The following is a 26,982-nucleotide window of genomic DNA, read 5'->3' as shown; positions in this document are numbered from 1 at the left end:
GTGACAATGTGCTCATGTTGCCTCTGCTACATGTTAGCCATGCAGTACTTTTAATGTCTGGTTAAAGAAACTACTCTGATGAAAGTTGTCATTTTAAAAAATCCTGTAAAAAGGTAAAAAAAATATGAGTTGGAAATATAACAATTATTTAGAGAGAGTTTAATTATCAATATAATTCCGATCATGTGATCAGACAAACTAAGTATAGGCTTGTTTCTTCAAATTTGGTCTCTGAGTGTTAGCTTGACCTTTCTGTGAGGTAAAAAAAAGAAAAAAAAAGAAAAAGAAAAAAAAAGACAAATACTACTAAATAAAAAAATTATCCTGGCTTCATTCTTTCTGTGGATGCCCTGGATCGTTGTATCATTCCAAATCTTCAGCTTCCAAACTGATACTTTGTAGCAATTTAGATGTTCATATAAAAAAAAAAAAAAAAAAATAGCTAAAGGATAACACAACTTCAACACTGAAAACACACAAAATATCCACATTTTTGTAACACATTTCAAAGAGGCAAGTTTACCTGCTGTAAATAAAATTCAGCAATTCTGTGTGTTTAAACATACACTTACCTTAGTTGCTCCACCCACTGAGGAATACTATGATGATTCTCGGGCTACTCCAGCTATCTCCCACAGTCCAAAGACATGTATGTTAGGGTAACTATTACCTGTCCATGAAAGTTTTTTTTTTTTTTTAAGAATAAAGCACTCAGTGAATGTATTACTGAATGTAAATTGCTGTCTCAATGCCTCTGATTGGTCAGTAAGACTAGAAAAGCACTATGTAAATGTCAGTCCATTTATTGCCAATTGGCCATGATGTGAACTACAAGTTAATGGTGGTTCTATTCTTGACATTACTTTGGGCTAGTGCCTCCTGTCAGTGCAGCAAATTCTAAAATAGTATCCCCCTATTATCCTACCTCAGGAAATGCTGAAACTACTCAAGTGTAGGAACACTCGAGTGTTTTTTTGCAGACACCTATCGACATCTGATTTGAATGTCGGTGCCAGATGCATTGAATACGTGTCTAACAACGGACCAGAAAAGCTAAACCCAACATCAGCCGGAGGCAATATATATTTTCATTTGCTTGGCACATGACTCGGACAGTTATACAATCTAATGATGAAATCGTTGCTATTGCTTACTGTAACAATTTGACTTTCGGTTGGAAAAGAAATGGTAACACATCTGATGGGTGAGAGTTTTTTAGAGTTTTGAAGGCTCAAGTATAGAAAGGACAAGTTAAATGACTATTTAATGTCATTCACTCTTAAATGACTTTTTAAAGTCACTCACTGTTAAATGACCATTTAAAGTCATTCAGTGTTAAGTGGCTGTTTAAATTCCCTCATTATAGGTTAGACCATATAGGTTACACTTACAAGTTGTTGCTGCCCAGTCATGCTAATATCCTCTGTTCTGTGGAGTATTCTACAAAAATGACCACAAATAAATCTTGTATTTTTCAGTAAAAAGCAATTGTCTTCATTGTGGTTTTCAAGTAGAGAGTTTACCCACCCAAACAACTGGACATTTCAGTGCTTTCAGAAAGATTAACAGGACACCAGTAGTACTGTGAATTCCTTTAGTTGCAAACTTTACATTTTGAGAAAGGAACCAATACATTTACATTATCAAAATATGCAAACCTCAACTATTTTCTGTAATATTCAGACGCACTCAATCAATATGTATTTCTAATAGCACTTTTTCAAAACATACAATAAATAAATTCATAAATACATAAGATAACAAAGCACAAATATAGTAACAGACAGCTGTGTCACTCTGTGCGTTTTATTTCTGACTTCAAGGACAATTAAAAAACATGACCTGGAGACCTGAGTGTTCTAATAGGCATATAATATGAAAGCAGTTGTGACATACAGGGACAACTAAAAGACTTTGTTTAAAAAAAAAAAAAAAAGTCGTAAAACCAATTTGGAAGCTGACAGGAACCCAGAAACTTCAGAACTGGTCATGTATGTGCTGACCTCACACCTTTTTTGCTTGTTTCTAGCGAGGCTACAAAGTAGAATATTACAGTGTGAAATGATATTTCTGCATTGGCTTGAGAGAGAAACTCTCATACCCTGACAGTATTCTTAAGGTAATAAAAAAAATCAGCCTTAGTTACACTTTTTATACACTGCTCAAAACTAGGCTCCAGGTCAAAGATGACAGATTTTATTTTATTTTTTTTACTGTTTTGGAAGAATTCATTGCCAATAATTGTACATGACAGATTCTCTGTCTGGGCTTCAGTAACTAAGAATTAAAACTTCTATGTCGTTGTGGTTGAGCCAGTTTTGTTTTCTGCCGCTCATAAACTCTCTGTGATTCTTATTTTAAACCATAAGTCCACGATAGCCGTGTAAAGCTGGGTGTCATCACCATAACTACAAGAATTAATACTCTCCTGATGACATTTCGTAGGGGTAGAATATGAAATTGAAAAAGTGTTGGACCTGAAATTGAACCTTGAGGGAAAGATTTTACAAATATCTCTTTATTAGCAATATTAAAATCATTAAACAAAGGACAATCAAATTGTGAAGTCTGTTTAAAAGAATGGAGTGGTCGGATGAAGGCTGCAGTTAAGTAGCACTAAAACTGAGTCTTTGTTCTGATCTGTATTGGATTTGACGTCATTTATGATCTTGAATAACACAGTTTCTGTACTGTGGCGAGAGTAGAAGCCAGAATGATATTTCTCATTTATGTTGAAAGAACTTAAAGTCATGTCACTGTTTAAAAACAAATTCTTACAAGTCTTACTTAAAAATGCTAAACTGAATATTGGCCAAACTGATCCAAATGATTTTTCTTCAGAAGGAGTTGCAGTGGAAAAAAAAAACCCTCCCAACTGAAGAGAAGAGAATAGTATACTATGCTCAGAAAGTCATCCTTAAAAAAAACGTAGGAAATGTTTTTAAAAAGGTTGCTATGATGAGGTCTAAAAGACTGCTAACTGGTTAAAGGTAGAAGTAACTTTGGAAAGCATTTCAGCATCAACCAAGAATACACTTCCAGTTTTCATCATGAGTAGGACAGTTCTACAGATGGCTCTGTTGATGAAGTGGACAGCAAAGCCATCACATGTAAAATAGTTTTAAGTGCACGTAAAACTACCTACTATTAAACTGACTAGCCAAGTGAGAATTTCTACCTTTTTTTTTTAATTATTTGAGCAGAAAAGTCAGATAAAATACTTCAGCAGGTCATCTTGACCATATCTACTTACTATAATCTGTTGAGTTGCTAATCAGATGTGTGCATAAACAGTTGAACAGGTGTGCCTATTAAAGTAGCCGGTGACTGTAAATAATAAATTATTCAGTATCTCTAATGCACAAAAAAATAAAACATTCACTAATGTTTTGATAATAGTGAGGTTTCAGGAAAATGCAACTTACATTTACAATGATAAGAAAGCCATGTTGCTATAAAATTCACATTCATTTCTACACACTAACTGTAGCAAATTGTATTCTATATTGAGATACATGGAGCTTGATAGCTGGGACAAAGTATTGGCTCATTGCAGATCCTTCCACTGTTTTCCAAGCCTGAAATGGAACACCCTTGTGCTATTCATCATACACTACTCAATTATGAATGTCTGAAAACTTCAACATGCTGCAGTAATATATTTGCAGGGGATAAGAGGAGAAAGAGCTGTGCTCGGAAAGCCAGAGCAAGTCAAACCACTATTAAAATACACAATGGATTCTTTGGGAAATAAAATTTTATTCTTTGAAATAAAAACTTTTCTCATCTCATAAATTGGGCTGCAATTAAAATAAATACAAATAACACACTTCTTACAGTTACTCGTGTTATTGACTGAACAGTCTTAAAAATGCACATGATGAAATTCTGCTTAGACAACGGGTGTAATAAAAGGCTGTCACAATTCTGTTTTTTAGGTGCCGTAAAACATAGCTAAAGAATTGGGGCCGAGTTATCATTCCAGCTATTGTCCTTGTGTAAGCCTAGCACCAGTGAATCAGCCAAAGCCATTGGAGCTCCCTGAGTTAATTACCAAAGTCCTTTGTCTAAAGTAGCTGCATAGAAGATCTAAAGCAGCCTTAGATGTGCCCAATCTGATCGCCTAACCGAGATGAGATTTCACTTCCTTTATGGCTCTAATTACTGAAAATAGATCTCCAACAGTGAGGTCTACTGTAAAGAACTGCATTAGACAACGCCTTTATCTCTGCATTTGTAGTCAAAGCTTTTGTTCTGAGTTACAAGTCTGTTTCTTTGAAACAGGACCATTTTAACAGACGCGAGAAAGGCCCATTCTTAGTTGCACCACTACAAGTGAAATGATGATCATAGCAGAAATGTATTAAAAAAAAAAAGTACTGTAATATTAATACTATGTTCTTTCTTGGTTCCACTTTCTAATTTGGTCCCTAGATATGAATATTAACAGGAGGGACTTGCACTTGGATGTGTACATTTGAACTAGTCCTTGACCTGAGGCAGTTAAACCTTGCCAAGAGCTCAATAAAGTGTAACATAACTATTGTCATCTAGTGCAAGTATAAGTAAAACCTTAAAAAATGCCTCCTTCAGAATAGCTATGTCCTTGGAGGTTAGGTATTTTAGTAAGATACTCACTGGGGGCTACCCCCTGCTGGCTTTTACTCAAGAATGTAAAAATTTTTAATGTTCAAAATTCAATGCCATCTATTAATATTAAGGATGCTTATCAACACTAAATGATATTTTTATAATGCTGATGTTTCAGGAAAATGCAATTTCAGTCCAACAGAAAGTATGAGAGTTTCATAACAGCATTCACTGAAAATATACACTTGTGTAACTTCTTAAAGTCTAGAAGGAACTTTAGTAATGTTCTTTATCCAGCGAATGTTGCTCAAGCTGACTCAAGAGGTACCTTGAAGTGATTATAATTTCAGATGAAATTTACCACAGGCAATTGAGAAAACAGCTACTAGCTTTGCCATCAGCCAGCACTATAATTTGTCAAACACATTTGGCAAAGACAGCAGGCAGATTTATGTTTTCTTTGAAGACAGTCCCCAATTACAAAGACTCCTTCACTACACTTAGCATATGGATAACAAAGCTGCACACTGAGAACAGAACACATGATTTTACTATCAAATTATACATTTCATTTTAATTGCGTTGACTCTATTGTCAAATACTTTCGGAGTCTATCCTAAAACGCTGATCAATCTTTAAAGAGATCAATCGCCCTCCAAAATCAGCTGAAAAGCAATTTTATCATTTGATAGTTGATTAAATGCTGCTTTCAATGCGCCATAGATTTCCTGAAGCTCTGATAGAGAGTTCATTTTTCACAGCCACACTTGATTCATTTGCAGTCATGCTTGAATTGAGCCAGTAAAACACACAGGGCATAGATATATTATATCATTTAAACGGCATGTTCTGTGAACTTCTGAGAAGTTAATTCAATTCCGGAGTGTTTACTCTTTCGTCCAGTCACTTCGGGGAAGTAAGAAAGTGGATCTGAGACAGGTGGTTGTAAACAAACTCAGACAACTAGAAAGGTGCATTTTGTTCCCACTTTTCCAAGAAACTGGATAACAATACTGCCACAAATGTCAGCTGTGAGAAAATAGCTGTTAAGTGACAGCAAATACCAATCTGTGAGGTGCACAGAATACTGTCAAGTAGTGCCAGCTTGCACTTAATGCTACACAAAAACTAAATACTTAAATAAAATCAAAACGTGCATCAGCAAAATTTTAGTTTAAGTTTTTCAATTGTAATTGTATCCCCTAAAAGATTTTAAAAATTAGTTTGTAAACTGAATTGTACAAAGATATTTAAAATAAAACAACAATAAAGTTCTGAAAAATTCATCAGAAATACATCACAGAAACTAGAAATTTATCAGGGGTTTATGAGCATTTCGTATCTACTGTACTCTATTATTATAAATGTTGTTTATCTAATCTCTCCCAATAAAGCAACACGCTCATCAGGGGGACGAACAACTGTTATTAAGAAAAGCCTTTATTTCATTGTCCTAGTAGTTTTACTAAAAAAAAATTATAAAAAGCTAGAGATATATCTGTAACGCCATATATCATAAGTCAGTCAAGTGGTTTGAAACAGCAGCATTCTGGAGACAATTTATTGTTTTCTTATTTCCCTTTCCAAAATAGGAAAGAACAAAATCTAAAATGCATTTATTTATCTATTTATTACCATGCAGGGTGAGCATATTTGCAATAAAAATGTGTCATTGATGTATGCTTACCACAGCTGACTTAGCAGCAGGGATAACAGTAATATTTTCCACAGTGCAACAATTCTGAAAATTGATGGTATCAATATTTGGAGACCCTTTTTCATTCTTCTGGGACCAAGCCAATACTTGCTCCTGAGCAAACACTGCAGGTATGAATGGAATTAAACTGTCTTTGTGGAAGAGGTATAACACGTCTCTAGACTCAAATGGAGCTAAGTTTTACCTCGGTGCTGTGCTTTCTTTCAGCTCACTTCAACAGTCTGGTCAAACACCCATGACCTATGACACCACATTGTTTGTTGAATTGCTTGGGGTTGCCTTCGGATTGAGATGAAATATGTTGCTTGTTTTTGTTGTTCAAAGAAGTCTTTAGCATCAACAGGCACTCAAAGACAACCTTACCAAACTGAAGTGAGTGTGGCTCTATTTCTGTGGATTATGATTTTAAACATCTTCAAAACGCCCACAACATCAACTATTGAACGCATTGTAATAATGTGCACTATGATCTGCAGTTTCACAACTATTTCAAACTTGACTCAGCTTCTCTTATGGAGATTAACTCGACCCTGTAGTTCAGACCATCAACACAAACTTCCTAAACATGTTTGAAGGACACTATTCAGCAAAAACTGTCTGAACTACTGTATGGTGCATGCAAGAGCGCCATTTCCTGCTAGCTCAGAACTCCTTGAAAACATAGTTATAGCCACAGGAACACAATCTTTTCTCACTACCTGGTGATTTGCCTCCCCACTATGTGGTCTGATCACGACGATCAAGATGAGGTTGGAACATCAATGTTTCACACAGGAGGAGATCCAGGATCCACTGGACTGGCACAAGTGCAAAGGGGAAAAATGGAACTTGTACAGAGTGTAAAAAATTCACCAGCGCTGAAAACAATCTAGAATTGCAGAAGATGCTTAATGTTGAATAGGAAATCAGTCGAATTTAAAATAGAGTAAGGGCTTAGATTTTCATAGACCCACTCCTGAACTTTCTGATCACACCTCGTGTAACCCAGGCAGAGTATTTTAGGGTGCACTCATGGAAGTACAGTTACCCTCTAGTGTGCCTGACTGGAGTTGCCCCCCTCTCCCCAAATCTACCTGCACTCACACTGCACTTAACAATTTGTGCTCGAGTATGCTTCAGTTTATATCAGTATGTCATCTCTCTCAGTCGCTCTCTCTCTTTCACCTACACAAATGCTTTTGATGAGTGCTGTTGTGCAGCACTATGAGCTTAACAATTTCATACATTTTGTGGTTTAATTGAAGCAGTTGTTGAACGTATCCTCTCACATGAATTACAGATTCACTAATTCTTTAACACGCTGCTTTTCACTGAGCCAGACATCATTGAGATAACACTGGAGTCCCTCGAGTGATAACACCATATACTACATGCTATATATAACGCACTTATATAAGTTCTACTGAACTGCAGAGCCTGGGCCCACCTCCTCAAGAGGGTCAGGTTATCATACACTAAACCTTGCCCAAGGATAGTACACTGCATGGATCAACCAAGTTCAGTACATTGTAAGAAGCAACACGTCTGGCATAGGAATTCTTAGTTGAATGAGAAATCATTAAGGTCATACACTTATGGGAAAGAAATATTGGATTTGAAACCTTCACATAGACATCAATGGTGACATCAACAGCCAGAGAATAATTGGCTGATTTGTTTGAAATGAGTGCCGAGACCTAGAGGACAAAACTTAGGGGACCAGCACAAAGAATCAGTTCGCTTCACTAGTGTTGCTGATTCTATTTAGGAAACGATGCATATTATTTATCAGCATAGTTAAGAAAGTGTGTTTCTGAAGCATGAAAATATTTGTAACTTTTTTAGACTAATTTAATCCTGTGCTACCGGCAAAGAAGCCGGGGCTTGGATATAAAATAGGACCCAGTCAGATAAATCACTGACATGAATTTAACCATTTCATATCAAGTAAAATACTTGAAAAGTAAAATTAAATTTGAATAATGGAATTCAATCAGACAATTGTTGCTGTTCAGCTTATAAAAGCAATTATAGTTTGTGTGCGCTCAGTATTAATTGAAAGGATGCTGCTTTTCTCAGTAGTCGGGTCTTTTGTATTAACTTCCAAAAGGTATTTGGCACAAGTTCATACTTTCCAGTTTTATTAGAAATCAAACCAGACAACTTTAAAACATCTATCATTAAGAACTGGCACAGTCACAATGCAATGATTTGTGATTCAGTAAAAGAATCAGGGAAAAAAAGAGGAAACATGAACCAAAGTATCACTATGTGATGAGTATTTGGCCAAGAAAGAAGAAATCATAAGCACTGTGTAAGGCAGCCAGCGCCCTCTGAAACTGCGCCAACAGCAATTATGCTACATCAATAGCATTCTTCCATATACCCAGTTGTAAGCAGACCATAAAGGAAAAGAGGAATAGCTGAACAGCCACTGCTATTCATAGACAGGAAAATAGTTACTGAAAGATATTCATTCGTTAAACCATGATGATGTTTTCCTAAAGCTAAAAAGGTAGATATGGTGCTCAAACTTAACCAAAGTGTTAAAAATATGAAATAATAAAAAACGTAGGCATATCACACATTTTAGACCCATTATTGTAAAATTAATATGTTTTGTTGACCAACATAGAAGTTGAAAATGTACTTTTTTGGCCAACCTCTTGGAGGAAGAGCCCAGTAAACCATCACTCTCTACTTGACTTTGACACATCACAGGATGAAGTAAATTCAGTAAAATTAAAGAACTACTACATTATTATATACTCTGATGAGTCATGAGCTCCATTAGTTCATTGTGTGTCATCAGAGCGCGTTCCCATTGGGTTCAAACTTTCTTGGAAACACTCTGACTTCTGAGTGTCAGCAGCACGACAGGGCCGCAGATAACGGCCCATGTTCTCAAACGCTCTTCTTCCAATATAACTTCACTTTGAAGTCCAGTCAAGGGATCAAGCAGAACATTTTAAGTAGTTAATCCCTCATTTCTAGTCAAATGCACACTATCCGCTTAATATTTACTGCAGAGAGGTTTCTAATTGTCCTGCTTACTAGTTCAGACTTAAAGGACCATACTGATATTTTATGTGCCCACTAGAGAACTATAGGCTGTGTGCTGAAAAATTGACGAAAGAGTGTAAAATGTTTTGTATAATTAGCATACCTTTGAAAGGGGAAAGTAACATCTCCTTTTCTTGGTTGCCTCAAGGTCATGGTTCTTAAGTATGGTAGTTTAATTAAATTTGCTGTCCATAAAGTTTTTGGGGAACATTATGCAAATAAGATTTTAATTATTGCCCATTCAAAGTGTCATCAAAGTGCTTGTCGAAAAGGGAATATAACCAGTCCTCTGTGATTTCCCCTACCCACGTTTCCTGCCATAAAGCAGAGAAACTTGGGAGGGAAAAAACACAAGTGAAGTAGTTCCAGTTTATGAAACAGCAGAAACTTTCCCCCCCAGATATTACAATTGTGTCTCCTGAAAATAACTGTAAGTCACTTAAATGTTCACAAGATGATCATCTATTTTGCTTTATCCATTAGCGCTACTGTAAATTTGGTTATGCGAATGTACTTATTATTTCACGAATGTGAATTCACTTATACTTGTAAAAGGTTTGTAATGTGCGCTTCAGCGCTGTTTAAGACTGTATATATAATTTCAGTTGAACATCAATCGACTTGATGGTGTAGTAGTTTACAGATCCACAGGAGCGAAGATCTATGGTCTGATCCAGGGAGGACACACAAATGCCAGCGGGGTTGCATGAGCTATAAAACTCTGTCAACTTAATTGTGCAGAGTTTGGAGAAGTCTTGTGAATAAGGTAGCTTTCTATTATTATTTGAACAGCTGCAATGTGCTCTGTAAACTTGCATATTCAACATTCTCCTTCACATGACGTGTGTGAGCACGTTCCTCAAACACATTTACAGACTTTAATTGCTATTGGCTAATTCAAACTCGGAAGAAACTACTGTTGTCTGACATTAATACAGTTCAAAGGACGCTGAGTGTGGCTGCACACTTAGAAAAATGTAATATTGGCAAAAGCAGCCATCCCAGTTTAAGGGAATTACGCAACTGGGTAGGGAATTAAAAGTGAAAATGGGGATGCTTAGACTCTCATGACTAGGACCTTGATCAAATATTGATTGTGTGGCACAGTAGGGAAGGTGAAACTGCTGAGAAATCCCAAATCCATACTGTGGAATTTGTTAGACGTGGGCCTCCATTATTTAATTATCACCTCCTTGAGTAAGATCAGCTCTCGAGTCAAGCCCTGTCAGCTCCTCTTGAAAAGAACCTGCCAGAGGAAGCAAGGAGTTTAATTTGCAGCTTTTTGCTTTTCTTTCATTTCCGCATTACTGATTCACCCTGAAAGCAGTCGATTCAATCCCTCCGCGGTGAAGAACACATACCTATTCCAGCATGAGTAATTGGCACTGGAATTGGGATTTACCACCTGAAAGAATGTAAAGAGTAGGAAAATACTCATTTCAGAAACTCTTAACAAACTGTTTCAGGACATCTGGAGTTTAAAAAAGGACATTTTCTTAGCAAAAACCAATGCCCTATTACACAAATAGTGGGTTGCAAAGGATAATTGGAAGTTTCTGTTGAACCTGAACATCTTAAGAATTTGTTTACCTTGTGTGGGGAGATTTTTAATAGAAATTAGAAATAGAAATATAATTTTTAAGCCGTTTTTATTCGCTTTCATCAGTTTGTTTAAGCAAGGTCAACCAACACATTGTGATTCACACAACACTAGATGATTTCCACAACTGTGACAGCTAACAGAAATGCAGAAATGTAAGGTTCATGTTTTTAGACCATGTAAGGAACTTCAAATATTTACTGTGAACCAGTTATTACACTCTGACATGTTGTTCTACAATAGATGAACAGAAACTCTTCTGTCCCTCTTCTGACAACACACAAAACAGAATTCATAGGTCTGCTTATCAGATATCTGCAGAAAACAAAACCAAAGTTCAAGTCAACCCTTGAACCTCTTCAGCACCTGAGTTGCAGAAAGAGCATACAGGCAACTTTTTTGTCCCCCTCATCCTTGCTTTTTAAAAATAGCACATGTGAACAGAAAAGGGCCACAACCAGCATATTTTTTATTCTTAACGTGTATATTTGCATTCATCTCTTTATGAGTGTATGCAAGTGTGTATATATCACCAAAATACATCAATGGGAGTACGCCTTGAGCCCTGTTCTCTTGAGGCCTTCATTATGTGGGGACCTCAGGTAATTAATGAACTATGAACAACCTCTGTGGTTAGTAAATTACACTAGCATATAATAAAAAATTCACTAAAACCAGCAGCGCCTTGAATACATGAATTGTATCATTGCTGAATGATTTAGCAGAACAAAACACTACATTTGTCCTGGCAGTACATTCGAAACCTTGTTTGCTTTCTTTGTCTTTAGACTTGTTTTTTACTGGGGAAAAAAAAAATCAAAGCACAGCTACAATATAGACATGTCAGATTTATATGGGGTTAGTATCAGAGAACTTTCTGCGATTACATGCATTAAAGTTTCACTTGCAGGATTTATACACCCTGCCTAAAGTGATGGTATAATTAAAGATTTGAAAATGTGGACATTTTGCACATATTTAACAACTATTGGAACTAAAGACAATATTATGCAAAAAAAATAAATAAAGGTGAGTCATCACTAATTTTGTTGATCTTTTAAATATTAGGAGTCAACTTGTCAATCAAAACGCAGGTTAGTGGAGAAAGCCAATAAAACTAGGATCCCTAAAGTAAAGCCTTTGGATGTTTGGAACTGAGGAACAACTTTGGAGGAATTCTCAATCTGGTCTCATTGGAGTGTGGACAATATTTAAGAGCGTTGGTCACCATTTCTTTAGTAATATAAATTTGAAACCAGCTGCCAATCCAATTTCAATAGGGTGAAAAATGTAATATTTTAACTCCCAAAGGAGTTCTGAATTGTCTTCAAAGAGGAAGAAGTTACCGCTGGCGCACAACATTTATTGCAGTTTATGAAATATCCTTACCCAAAAGGCTCAGATGTCCATCCTGCACTTCCTGTGAACCGAGTCCTTAAAGAGCAAATGCATGAAGCAGATAAATAAGTAAACACGTACTCGGCTTGATATTCTCTGTATACACCCACCTCCTTTCATATTGGTGGGACCAACTTCAAACAAGGTGAAAAGATACACCCTTACAGACTTCAAAAGTGCATTTGATATCCCAAGCTGGACATTTGGGGCATAAATAATAGATTTTGTGATTTTATTATTTAAAATTGAATGGGATGTTTCTTCTTCGAGGACCATTTCCTTTTTATCATCTCTGTGTGGAAACCAGCTGAAGACCAAGATGGTAAGACAGAGTGCAATATGGGGGAAACCGTCAAAGCAGCACAAACTGACCCTCTTTATTCTTTTCAAAGGCCCTCCTCTGCTATACGCTGCGAGAGGCACAGTGCATTTGTTCCCTGCTACTATGGAAGGCGTAGGTGATCGAAGGCCAGTAAGGGTGAATGACTCACAAAGCAATTCTTCTTCCTCGGCAGATATCTGAGTAAGTGGACAGGCCTGTATAACCACAGCATTTCCCGTTTTCTTATTACAAATCTCAGCACCAATCCAGTTCAGTCATACACTCCTCCAGACAAGCTAATGTTAAAAAAATAGAATGTGTTCAGGTACAAGTGGCTACAGATTCTAAATAACTACCTGTTGCCGGTTCGAGCCCCGGCTTGGACAGTCTCGGTCGTTGTGTCCTTGGGCAAGACACTTCACCCGTTGCCTACTGGTGGTGGTCAGAGGGCCCGGTGGCGCCAGTGTCCGGCAGCCTCGCCTCTGTCAGTGCGCCCCAGGGTGGCTGTGGCTACAATGTAGCTTGCCATCACCAGTGTGTGAATGTGTGTGTGAATGGGTGGATGACTGGATATGTAAAGCGCTTTGGGGTCCTTAGGGACTAGTAAAGCGCTATATAAATACAGGCCATTTACCATTTACCATTTACCTTTCAGTTAAAGGGGAAAAAAAGGAATGTTAGAACTCACCTTGAATTTCTCTTTTCTGTAAATAATTCAATTTATTATTGATTGCTCTTGCTGTCTGCTTGCTTAAATAAGGTATACATAACTCAATTTGCTGCTTGTTAAAAAAAAAAAAAAAAACCTTAGAAATTCAACATTACATACTGTAGATGTGATGGTAGAAATAACACAATTAGCTATGAAATATATACTCAAAAGTTATGAGTGAATCCTGAACAACAGTAGATATGACTTAAAAAATAAATAAAAACACTAAGTGAAATGCTTCGAAGTTCAAAGGGGCAGAGGATGCTTTTTTCCCCTCTAGTACATCAGAACAGAAACATCTAGCATCATGTTCATTTTTTACAAAGGGAAAGAGAGAAAGATCAATACCCCAGTTGTACTTTGTAATGAACAGACAGCTGAATAAGTCATTATAATAAGTTTTGTATTGCTACATTAAAATCTCTTTAAATTTGTTAATATGTTATTAAACAAATAAGCCTCCCCCCAAGCGCTGGGAAGAGGGGGGAGGGGCGGTAGTTACACTCGCAGTAGCACAGGAACAGAGCAGGAGGGAGAGACAGAGAAAGAGAGCCAGGGACAACAACGTCACATCAGAAAGGTGTAGTTTAGTGGTGTGCAATACTGCATATTTTGGACGATACCAATACTTTTCAATAAATAAGGTGGATGCCTCATTGAATTGCTAAATCGCAATTAATTTTCATGACCTTAAGTGTTTTTTGTGATTTTTCTTTTTGTATTATTAATTATTTAAAACCCAGGACATAATTAGGAGACATAATTTATTTATAATTAAATAAAAAATGCTTTATTATTGTGGCGGGCCGTGGTCTGCGATGCTGCTGCAGGTGAGATGGACTCACCTTCACTGCATCTACAATCATGCCTCACCGGCTTATAAACCTGTGCGCTGCTTGTGCTGTTGTTGTTTTTGGTGTTGATGTGTACAGCTGGCAGCAGGAGGGCTGCAGCTGTTGAATGTAGGCTACTGTTACAGCAACCGGGTGGACAGCACGCGGCTCGGGGTGAGCCGGAGGCTGGCGCGCCAGTGGGACCTGCCAAGCTGGAGATGGAGGTCGAGATGCGCGGGGGTCCTGCCTGAGGGCGGCATGCTGTCCGCTTCGGCACGCAGGCTGCATGGTCTGCCCAGCTGCCTCTGAGCCCGGCTCACTTCCACTCCTGCTGCACCGCCGCTGCTTGCCATATGGGTGGCCATCAGGCCAGCTCCCGGGCTTCCGCTGGAGGCGCAGGCGACCGCCAGAGTGGACACTTCCCAGTCGCTGGGCCGGGGCATGGGGCGCCGATGGTCCGGGCCGATTCCTTCACCTGTTCGCGGGGTGGGGTGAAGCGGGCGATGGGGGTATGTGGCAGGGCGTGTTCTGCGATGCCGCTGCAGGTTTGGTGGTGGGGGAGTTGCAGCTGTTGAATTTACTGTTACAGCAACCGTGTGATTATTGTAAGAATAAATGATGCGGCGAAGCATGAAAATGCCATCGGATCTGCTGTGGTGGCGATCTTTCTTTCTTTTTCTTTTTTAAATCTTAAGTGCACGCAAACCAGTAAAACAAATGAAAACAAATACTGTTGATAAACTATAATACAAAAATTACAATTAAAATTCTCAACAACAAAAACAACTGGTAAAAATATAATTAATATGTAAACAACTTAATAACTCCCAAAGTGTCTAAGTCACGTAACATAAGAGGGGGGGAGCAAAGTGTGCCTGCTCTCCGCTGACACAGGAGTGGCGAGTCCAGCGACCTGGCTTTTTCGTTTTTGCCGAAAGCACAGCATAACAAACAAGCAGAACTCAAAGTAAAGAATCGATCTAACCAGGCTAGTATCGATCCGATACCGATCCCGACTTGGGATCGATACTATCGATATTTGGATCGATCCGCCCACCACTAGTATAGTAATCAACTATTTTCAGTTGCGGATGATAAAGGATTCAGAAAGTTTATTCATGCAGGCCCATATGACGGAATATGCATCTTCTTTTAGTTTTCATATTTTAATTTATATTTAATTGTGTTGTGGTTTGTAGTGTTTTGTGTCGTTTCATTTTAAATTTGTTTAAAAGGAAAAAGCTGAAAATTTAAATAGTTAAAAGTTGAAATGTGACTAGTTGGTTTTTGTATTATATGATTTATTTATTACATTTTATGTGGAGTGAATAAATAAAAGCATATTTACGGTGGCCCCTACAGAAAAAAAAAAGACTCCAAAACACGTACGAACTCTGGAGCACGTAGAAACTCCAAAGTCAGCAAGTACCAACGACCGGATTTGGTGTGTGGTAGTAACAGGTAAATTAACATTTTTTTTTAAATTATTTGAATATATATGAGTGCTTGTGTATAAATACACAAACAATACACATATGCTTTCAATTGTGTAATTTAAGTGATCTAGGTAGCTCTGTTTTGGAAGTTCAGTTAACGCTAGAAATGTGTTTTGGAGTTTGTACATGCTTTGTCTCTAGGGGCCACTGTATATAAACATATATAAATAAAACCACTTTTTTTTACATTAGTAATTCCTTTTGTGTATAATTTTATATTATTGTTAATAATAAATTAATTAAAGCAACAAAACAACCTGAAGAGCCGGTTCAGAGCCGAAAGAGCCGGTTCTCTAAAACGAGCCGGAAATCCCATCACTACTCGCTACTACCTGCTCTTTTTCCTACTGCACACATCTTGCAATATAAGCACCACTGAAGTTGTATTATATGTAGTGTTTAATATATGTACATTTATAAAATACTGTTTAATGTAAATTTTACATGTAAATAAGAATAACTTACATTGTAATATAATATATACAGTTAATGTGTCATTCACAGGCACTAATTTGTTTTTATAAAAATGCTGTGAATAACAGATTGTTTTGTAAGTGCGCTACCATATAAAACCTTTTTTCACTTTTGTCTGGCGTTTCAAAGAAAATAGTTCTTTCTGTAACCATGGGAAAACAAATCTATTGATGGATCATGAAAAAAAAAAAAAAGATCAGTTGCACGGAAAACTTTCTTCTAGTCTGTAACTGATGAGTGAAAATATTACAAATAATGTTTTGCAGCTCCCCAATCCAAAGTTTATTAATAAAAAAATCTATTCATTTTTGACACCACTTCTTTTCTCCTCCCCATATGTTATTCACTTCTTTCTCTTTTCCTATATTTGTTCATTAGCAGAGTTCCTCCCTGAGCTTTGAACACTGTTGAGCTGACAGATTCTGGCCTTCCTGACAGAAAGCAATTAGTGAGCGTAAGGTTGAACAGCTTGAGGCCTAAGGCTGCCAAAACTACTCTTTGCCTGCTCCTGTTGAAAGAAGCTATTTGATCATGTAGCTGTGCTCACCATAAGTTAAGTCCAATAATGACTGGACCCCTTACCAGGCAGGCTGGACCTGTTCATGACAGGTCAGAAAGAAGTATGTGTCGAAATACTGTAAAGATGACAACCGATCTTTAACCACTCAAGTTGTTGTGCAGTGCCACATAATAAGCTCCCAGCAGAGACTGCAAGTATTCACAGCAGAACCAATTTATTTTGTCTACTTCAGATGTAGTGTGCATGTGTGTTTTTTGGATTTGTCTAAATGAGAAAATGCATGCAGATTAAAATCTCCAAGTCTCTAATAGCATTCATGCAAGAATGGCGGTATTTGTCCTATACACGCCTGTTGACATTGAAGACTGTTTTGTGATTTCCGCTTCCAACGACACATAAACTGCACAACATCTAAAAACTTGATTTCCTTTGGTACAAAGAGAAAATTAAAAATGCCCTTGCATATAAGGAGATCACACACTATTGCCTGAAACAGCCTGATTCCACTATCCAAAGCTTCTTTCCTTCTTGCTATGATGCACAAATGTGCGTCAGAGAAGAAAAGCACTATGAACCATGAATTATCCAAAGTCCATATCAAATGACAGTCTGCTATTAGCTTACACATTCAGAGGCAACAGTAAGTCCCAGCAGAGCCTCTGGTAGAGATTACAGAAAGAAATGTGGTGGCATTTATAGCAAGCACCCAATTCATTTGTAACTATTTTTTCTTATGTAAATTATATAACCAAGAAATATCCTTTCTTTGAATCTACCAAAAAAAACAAATAAATAAATAAAATGCTGACCTCTATAAACTATAACTCTAGTATCCAATTGGCCAATTGACTATTTTAAAGCAGAACTTACTATTCTGTGTTATTTGATAAATTTGTAAAAGAAAAAAATCATTTTAGGACAATTTTAACACAATTTTACGGTCACAAGAAGCGGCTCAATATAAAGCACAGCAGCAGCTGGCAGATTCAGTCGCTAAAACAACTAGCTGCAGACAATCTGGTGTGTTTACGAGTTGCACTAATGAAATACAGCAGGTGATACAAGTTTATGAAGTTTATGTATTTATTCCCAGAATTTTAGGGTCCCTTATTATTCATGGTGAAAAGAGTTCCTGAAGGAGAAGGAAGTCATTTGCTTGTATTTGCACCGTCATTTTTAAATAATCTAGCTCCTGCTCTCTTTATCTGCCCTATGTGTGTGTGTCTGTGTGTGTTCAGCCAAACCAGTCCAACTAAATATTAATTTAAGCCCCACTTGCCAAGTGTGGTGGATGCAGCAGAGCTGTAACAGAATCATTCTGGCTTTAATGACACAGTGCCAAGTGAATTAGACTGACAGCAATTTATTGACCCAATTTTGAAACAGAATTGCTGGAATCATCATCTTCAGTGACAAATTAGGCTCTGTATGGTAACTGCCACACAGCTACCTTGTATGTTCATAATATCCGAGCTGCTCGAGAATCATGTGCAGGGGCTCATTATTTTCTATGTTTTATTTTTTATTTACTCTTTTTTTGTAATCAATAAATAAGTGGGACACTGGTGGCCTATTAGACGGAAAGGCACATGTAGTTGTAGCATCTTTGGTCATTTGGGAAACTTTGCAGCGTATCTCCCTCCTCCTCTTCCTATATTAATGTTTTCTTTAAGTGATCCAATAATTTCAAGAAAGAAAAAATACTTAAGTGACAGCAAAGAAAATTGAACTACATATAATATTTTCAATTCATTTGATTTACTCGACTATACTTTTTAAAGTTCCTCTCGTGCTTACTAGAAAAGAAGCCTATTTAAACAAAACAACAGGGAACAGTATAATAGCAATTGATCTGCACTGTGAATCAGCTGCTGAAGTTCAAAACGCGGGTAAAAATAAAGCAGTAGATCCTCTTTTTTTTTTTTTTTTAACTATTCAGGTAAATAGTCATTTTGGTGGAAAACCATAACAACCATAAACAAAGGAGTTACTAATATTTGTACCTTTCCATTATCTCTTGAAACTAGCTCCATGTTAGACAAACATGCTAATTCAGTTTGTATTTACAGATGGTTTCACAATCTGACAGGCTAAACGTCAAATTTGCTTTACGGACTTTTAAACATTTCTTTAATAGACCACCAAGAGCAAAAGAAATGTCGACATTGTGTTAAATATGACTAACATTTTATCATTACAATCAACCCTAGCCAGAAGGGGCCATGCACAGTGGAATACAGATCATACAGCATTTTAATTATTTGAATATAATTATAATATTAAACTTACAACTGAAAACAATGGTCATACTTAATTTAAAGTGCTACCTTTAATTTCTCTCCTAATGACACCAGTTTTAAATCGCCTACAGCAAAATCATCCACCTGATGTTTTCGATGCAGGTCAAATCATTTCTGTCAGATACATGAGTACCCTTTGCAATTCACAATACTTTGGCAATTACAGTGAATTAGCTGTGATTTGTTAGAAAATACAATATCACCAGTTAAGGGGAAAAGGGGTTTGTTGGGAGAGATGACAAATTCAGTTTAAACACATCTGTTGATTGGCCACACAGTGGGAATTCAGGGAATAATAACTGTGACGGCAGTGGGAGAGAGCTGGGATGAAGGGATCTAAAATCCAGGAAAGCCGTTTCCCTGGCACCGTTCTTCCCTCAGAGATTACATGTCTCTCGTTTTCATCATAACATCCAAGTTGGCTTGTGACCATTAATAGGACAGACCTCAGTACTTTTCCCCACTGCAACAGGCCAGGCACACAGACCGCATCAGAGGAACTGTGTCATCTACACAGCACTGACTTACAAATGCAAAACATGACATCACAGTGCAAGCTTACTGAGAGATGTTTAAGTATATCACTTCTTTTCAAATGCGAAAACAACATAGAATTCTTTTCACAGCACTAAGCTTGAAGTACAATTATGTAGTCTGGGAGAAATACTTAAATGCTCTCAATAGGCTTAAGCATGAGGCTGCGGGCTGCATTCAGGTGGACAGCGTGGAAACGTAATATACTGTCGCTGCAGAGCACAATTCAGAGCCTGCAGTGAGTTGAGGCAGTTTCTGCACCACAGCCCTGCCGGCTGTTCAAATCATCCTCGTTCACTCGCTCAATATACCTCCACCTCTGCAGGCTGGAGCCTATATACTGCCCGCCTCATCTCTCCACAGTATTTAATGTGTTCCTTCCTTCCCACTCTTAGTTCAAACCTTTGCCAAACGCTTGCCTGACAACATATCCCGCAGCTTTTGCAGCAGACAAGTAATATGGGCTCATTCTGCAGCAGCCTGTGGCACTGACAGGAGTGGGCTTGTGTCTGCCAGAGCTGATTACTTGCCAAGATTGCTGATCAAATTGTCAAATCACCCAAACTTTCAGACAGTTTTCACTCCCACCTAGTAAAATGTGACCCGGTTTTATTTGCAGGGCAATTTCTGTAATATCTGTGCTTTGCAGACAAAGACTGATGCGACTCCAAATCAAAATTTATGGGTTTTTCTCTCATACAACTCGTACTATTCTTCTAGGAAACGAGTTCCAGTTCCAGTGTATTAAATCCCGGTCCATAATAATTTGTCTTGTATTATTACCTTTTATCTTCTTCTAGAGGAGGAAAAACATCAGGGAAACACGTGCCGGCCTCACTCAAATAAGCGTTTTTAATCTCTTTCATTAAGTTGGCATTAGAGCTTTGAGAAACTGATTAGATGCCTCATTCCTAGTGGCTGCACTGATTGTTGTTAATGGAAACCTGTATTGCAGGGGCATTGTCAGACCCTGGCTCACTCTGTTCAAGCAACTTTCTGAAACACATGGCTGTTTTAATTAGGTCTCCATTCAGATCAATGCAGCATTGCTACTGTGATCAGTATTCAGTATTTGAGTTTTCCTTAAAAACTCCCCTCACTTTCCTTCTGGTCTTGATTGTGAAGAGCCTGCTTTATATGAAGAGCTTTAATGAAAGATTATTCCGCTGTGATTTCACACTGTGGATGTGGATCTCAGAACCAAATGCAACTCCAAAAGGCAAAGAGATGAAAAAAATGCTTTCAAATTGGTTAACTAGAATGTAGACTGCCTTGTCTAGGTATGAAATGTTTTCTTAATGAAACCTATATTATAAGGTATACTGCATTATTGTCATAAATAGCTTCTCACTGGAATATATATTAAACTAACTAATCATTGTTTCTTTGTAAGGGAGAATGTCACAGCCTATGAGCAAAGATGGAGCCTGGATCAAGTATTCTTTCTACACAGAACATATCACAGGTAAATAAAAAACAGGTTATTTAGGTTCAGTTTTATTGATGCACTACAGAAATCCGTATCTACACATGTGCTGTGCTGAGGATAAAGCCTGCCTCTCTCCTACTAGTAAATACATTGAGTCAGAGTGGGGGAGGCAGACAAAGGCTCCAGATGCCCACTTCTGGGCTAGACCTCCCTCAGGACAGGCTCGCCTCTTCTTCGGCTTCATGATCCGGCAAGAAGCAGACTGGTGTTTCCATTAGCTTAGCCTCTAATAACAACTACACCTGGGTCCTTGTTGTCCTGCAACAAATCCCTCTCTATGTGACCCTCTTCATCCTAGTCACGCTCCAGGAAAATGAAGTACAAATGAATCTAAATATTTTGTAAGTAATATGGACAAATTTCTACAAAAAAAAAGAAAAAGATTACTGAAAATATCTGAAATATCACCCTGCCTTTGTTTATACACCACATTGTTAATCTATGAGCTTTTAAATAAAAACATTATAATATGAAACATCAGACCTGGTGGCCAAAGAAAAGTTCATGAATAAATCTCATGCCCTTAAACTGCCCACTATAGCTACACCATCATTTAATATTTGTAAAGAATAAATCAATATAATAAGTTATCAATCCCTGAGCACAAAACTAAATGGTTTTTAAGCACATTTTGCCATTTATAGGAGCTTTACAAATTTAACTTTATTTGAATGGCACAAGTTCATGTCTGGTTTTGGTTTCCATTAGGTTCACAAAGGAACCAAATTTCACTATTAAAATCTCCTTTTTTAAATATAACTACGTCTTTATTTGTGTTGAATGCAAGGCGGGGCTTTCTGCCACATCTTCTTTGAATCTTTAAAAATGTTTAATTGCCATAGCAGTACTGAAAACTGCTTTTCTATTAAATTGTTGTGGTCTAAATAGCCCAAACCTGGTCAAAAGGAGTTCTAACTTCTATCAGAGATGTTTTCTTTAAATTGGTCATTCTTTTTAATGTTTCAATTTTTACATCGCTTGTATATTTTTTCTGAACTTTATTTATCCTCTTCTTCCCCTTTAGGTATATTTAACTCATATACATAAACATGTATCTACTCATGTGAAACACAATAAGAAAATCTAGAGAAATAAAATTCCTATTTAACAACATTAAATCAGTGTTTGTATGGTCTTTCTATTCTGATTCTGATTTCTTGTATATCTACAGCATAATGGAATGTTGAAACCTTATTCATCATAATATATTGAACGTCTATTCAGTAAGAATGTATCATCACATTCAGTTACTTTTTTTTATGACACCAATGGATTTATCTCTTCCTCTGTCTTATGCATGCTTCCGTGGGACACTTTTGTGTCCCACACAGCAGTCTGAAATGCCCTGATTGACGCCTGACTCCAAGCATCCGTTCAGCCTCTTGCTTTGCAAAGCTTGTGCCAAGAGGATTAAAAATGGAGTTCTCTAGGGCCATGCCATGCCATCTGGACAGAGTTGATCTGGGAGCAGGGTTGTCAGCCAGGAGTGCTGAGTGCAAAAATACTACATAACTTTATTCAAACACAGCCTTTAGCCTTTTAGAAAGACATTAAGAAACACATTTTTTCTGTGACTGTTCTGTGCATTCAGGAAGTAATACAAAATATGGTCAAAAGGAAGACAACGACTTTGTTGTCATTTATTATTACTATTTTTATTTATTTATTTTACTTTCTTCTGCCTAGTTTGATATTGCCACCTATTGTATAAAAACAATGAAATGAAATTGAAACAGGATGACTGACTAATTACGGTTAACAGGGGAGTCTTGATGTAAAGCACTGTTTTGCACTTTGAAGGCAATTACTTTCTCTAAAATAAGGCTAAACTACAGACAGGTGACACATTATATGAAAACCCATCAATGTGTCTAAGTTGAGATATGTTTTGTTTTAATGTGACTTAGAATTTATTCTACCCGTGGGTATCTTAAAGGGGGCGATCTTAATCCTGTATTTTCAGAAGGTATTTGTATATGCTGAAAAATCTTTGTTTTTCTGAAATTAAAAGCACAGACTTTTAGAGTTTGTAATAAAAAAAAAATGCAATGAAATGGGCAGAAAAGGAAATATAGTTTTACCATGAGTCCTGTCTCTCTTTAAGACATTTAAAATGAAATATTGAGAGGACTAAATGCTAATGCCTCAATAACCTTTTTCCATAGAGTGATGTGTGTCACCTTTGATTCCCCCACCATATCTCGGTCTAACTTTAAAGGTTAAAGTGAGCCGTTGCTCTTCAATATGCCTGAGAGAGGCAAGATGACATCTGCGCTCTGCGTGGCCAAGAAAGCCAAGCATAAGTGCATTAAAAACATGCACACATGAAAATAAGAGAATTTAGGTCACCGTCAGTGACAACTGCTATACTTCAGAGGCATCTGTGAAGTTTTGATGTTTAGATGATGTAATTCTTTTTCTTTGGCGATATCTGTTGGGAATAGAAGCGGGAGATGTTGGGGTTCTTTATTAGCTTTTTCTCTTTGAGTGGTTATGGCTATTAGCAGTAACCAGCTGATGCCTCCTTTTCTGACTGGATTCCCTCACCTTATTTTCACTGCGGGCATTCCCTGTACCGCTGTATATTATCGCTTTTTTTGAAAGGTGGCATCCACATAAAGACATATTTCACAACTTCGTCCACAATCTACCCCTGAAGATGCACATATTTACACTGATGCATAGTATAAACTTATACTGATTAGCTTACCCAGTACAAGCTCTGGGGTAGCCTACTAGCTCAGACATGAAAATGGAGACCTCCACAATGGTGCTTTGTTCTACAAAGCTTAACATGTTGCCATGGTATTACATTTACTAGTCATATATGATCAGGGTCTGGTGGTGCAAAAAAAAGAAAAACAAATTTAGTTAATAGAGCCCAATAGTTCTGTCAACTCATTGCTTTAATTTTGTAGTTTTTATTTCATTGCAACACTTTACTGAACTACAAGGTCTACTATACTTTACAGTGATATACTGAGCCACTTAATGCCATCTAATAGTTGCAGTTTTTACTCAATTTCCTGATTTTGACATGCTTGTTTTATATAGAGATTTACCATTTGATTTTTGAATGAATGAATGAATGAAAGGCTTTATTGGCCACATGCAGGTTGCCCCGCAGTGGAGCATTAACATGCACTGTCCTAAATAAATTAAATTAAATTAAAATTAAATAAAATTTTTCCATACACTGCAAAAACCAGCTTGATGGATTTGCAGAAGGCTACATCATTGCTATGTATGAACAACGCTAGATTTCATGTGCAAAAACGATAATAATGAAGACTTTCTTTTCACCTCTTAAAATGAATCACCAAATGCAGTTTTGGTGATTTGGCAAATTTCAGTTTTAGCTTGTGAGTTTATTTACACTACACCTCCATCTGGCTGGTTCAGCTGCCACTCAGTCCAGGATAATGGCCCTACCCAACACTATACTCTTCAAAGCACTGCCCAACAGTCCCAACAACTTCAGAAAACCAAACACACAGATCTACGTGAATCTTCTTTTTAAAGAAATGATTAACTCGCTTCTGTTTGCAAATACAAATAAGTCATCTAATTTCAGTTGAATTTTAAATGCACAACATCCACATGAGCTCTGGACAAAGGAAGCATCTCCAACCGTCTTTCTGATTAGAATATCCCCAGGGACCACAGCATGCATCATTGCCTCTGTGTGTGTGTGTGTGCGTGTGTCATTGGGAGTTTTGGGGGTGGGGTGCTTACTGGTCGGTTTAATCTGCTTGATGATGAAGATCTCCGGTACTCAGGGGACCTGATGGGGAGGGTAAAGGGTTTTGAAGAGAGGTGTTGCTCTACTGTCTTGCACCAATGCAATCACGACCGTTGCTCGCCACTGAAGCCAGCAGCGCTCACAAACGCTCTCCCTGTCTCTTTCCCTCGCTCTCTCACTCCTCCACACACTTCCTCTCTCACTCTCCGATACACGCACACACAGACTCGCACACTAGCTAACTTCACTGCTCACTGACTCGTTCGCCCTCCCTCAGTCGTCACCTTGTAACGGTACGGACACACTCGTCTTTGCTACAGCTCCTGTGTAATTCTCCAGCTATTCCAAAGCTGCTGTCTCAGTGCCTCGCGTAGCGCGTTCACTCATAAGCATCTGTTCTGATCTAGCGTGGGCTCAAAGTGTACACAGAGAGCGGGATAATGAAAGAAAGGCACCAAGGAGGAAGGCAGGGTGAGAGAGGGAATTAAAAGGAAGAGAAGGATAGAGCTTGCTCTTGCATAAAGGTGGGAGGACAGTTTGATTCAGTGAGAATTTGGATTAAGCTGGCTACGACTCCGCTCTAAAGTTACCACTAAAGGTAAGTGCATCTTCTCTTTGAGATATTTTCACTCTGCCTCTATGCATTTCACATCCTAGTTTTCGCCTCCATCTAATTTAAACTGATTTCCAGCAACTCTGCAGCTACTTGGTTTAGTTGAGACTCGTTTTACAGCTTGTTGACAGAGCTTCACAGAATAGACGGAGCTTTATTCGATTAAGTCACTGTCATCGTTTCTTTGAGACACACAGTTGAGACTCTTCTTTGCAAAAGCTAGTTAAGTGGGATGAAATTTGGATCGGCAGTGCCCTTGACAGTGTTGTAATGCCGTTTAACTCTGACGACGGCAGACATTTAGTTGTCTGCCTCTTGGACTCTGTCACGTCTCCCAGAATTAAATGAGAATTCAGTGAGTGTCAATTAGTCACATGTCAGGGAACGCTTCACTCTAAATGTGCTAACCCCATTTGTAGGTCTCCGTTATTTCAGCTCGTCTACATACAAAAGACTGTGAAGCTTTTCAACTCTGTGTACTGGAGGGTGCTCAACACTGATTAACACACCATGGTGTGTCAAGTGGCTTTGGCAAGTTTTCCTTGCGACTTCAAAATACCAACCCCCCCCCCCCAAAAAAAAAGAAAAAAAAGAAAAACATGAACATGACCATGCTTTCCTTCTTAAAAAATCAAACTATAGTAAAATATTTAAATCAATAGCTTCAAATTAGCACTAATATCAACGTTTTTAGCTGAGAGTAAGAGCACGCAAGGTCTGATGGCTCAATCACAGGCTTGAGATTATTCTTTTTGTTTGAATAGTGTATATCTGCAACATCATTAGTTGGTAAGGCCATTCTTGTGGTGTGGAAAGGGATTAGGGAGAACAATCTAAGAGGATATCAGATAGGCTTGACAGAATCTGATTTGCTGAGAAACATGGGATCGCAGATGCAACCTTGCCCCCATTTTGCATAACAGATGCTTATTTGGATGAGCTAGAATGGAAATCTTAGGCCACAAAATATGGAAATGTACCCTCCAGCAATGCTGAGACATTTGCATTAAATATATATATCTGATCATTACATCGGCAATTCCGCTGTGATTTGTAATTGCATCAAATTTGCATTTCTCAGACGAGATCATGCAGTGGACAGACACAGACACAATGGACTTACCAGACTTCTGAAGCAATGTGCGTCATTTTTATTGCAGCAGGAGTAATTAAGATCGCAAACTTCCCAATCTCTCTGTGTAACATCATTTCAGTCTAAAGCGATACCTTTTGAATTCAAGCACAGCTTTTCAAAGTCAATCCCATCTTTACTTACAGATTAGATTAAAAAAAAAAAAGTCTCTTGCCTTCCTCTACTTTAAGCACGTCTAATGTAACTCACTTTAGTGTCAGAGGAGCTGAGTCTTCTTATCAGCATTCAGCTGAAAACACCTGCTTTGGAATAATCAAATTACGCTCCAAGGAGTCCACTTCCAGAGGAAAAAGAGGAGCTGGACCCTCTGAGTACACAGAGGCTACTGTGCAGAAAATGAGCATTCAGGGCATGCAGCCACCAACCACTCAGGTATTATAACTGCATTAGAGGGGATAAATGAAGAGGCATGCAGTATACTTATGGTATATTAAGTGATGACAGTGA

General features: G+C 37.8%; 1 protein-coding gene across 1 annotated transcript in view; it reads left to right on the top strand.

The window, feature by feature from the left end:
• The first annotated feature begins 24,898 nt into the window (after positions 1 to 24,898).
• The window catches only part of LOC147322265 (cadherin-12-like), a 100,807-nt gene continuing 98,723 nt past the window's right edge, over positions 24,899 to 26,982 (top strand). The window contains exon 1 of the mRNA XM_086306747.1: positions 24,899 to 25,367. The gene's annotated coding sequence lies outside the window, so the exon portion shown is untranslated. The remainder of the gene's footprint in view (positions 25,368 to 26,982) is intronic.

The sequence above is a fragment of the Aulonocara sp. 'chitande type north' Nkhata Bay genome, linkage group LG9, assembly GCF_057382095.1.
Source record: "Aulonocara sp. 'chitande type north' Nkhata Bay isolate Kocher_YH1m ecotype deep benthic linkage group LG9, A_spYH_male_GT1.1, whole genome shotgun sequence".
Lineage (NCBI taxonomy): Eukaryota > Metazoa > Chordata > Actinopteri > Cichliformes > Cichlidae > Aulonocara > Aulonocara sp. 'chitande type north' Nkhata Bay.
Note: the sequence above shows the minus strand (reverse complement) of the source record. Positions and strands in the feature narration are given on the sequence as shown.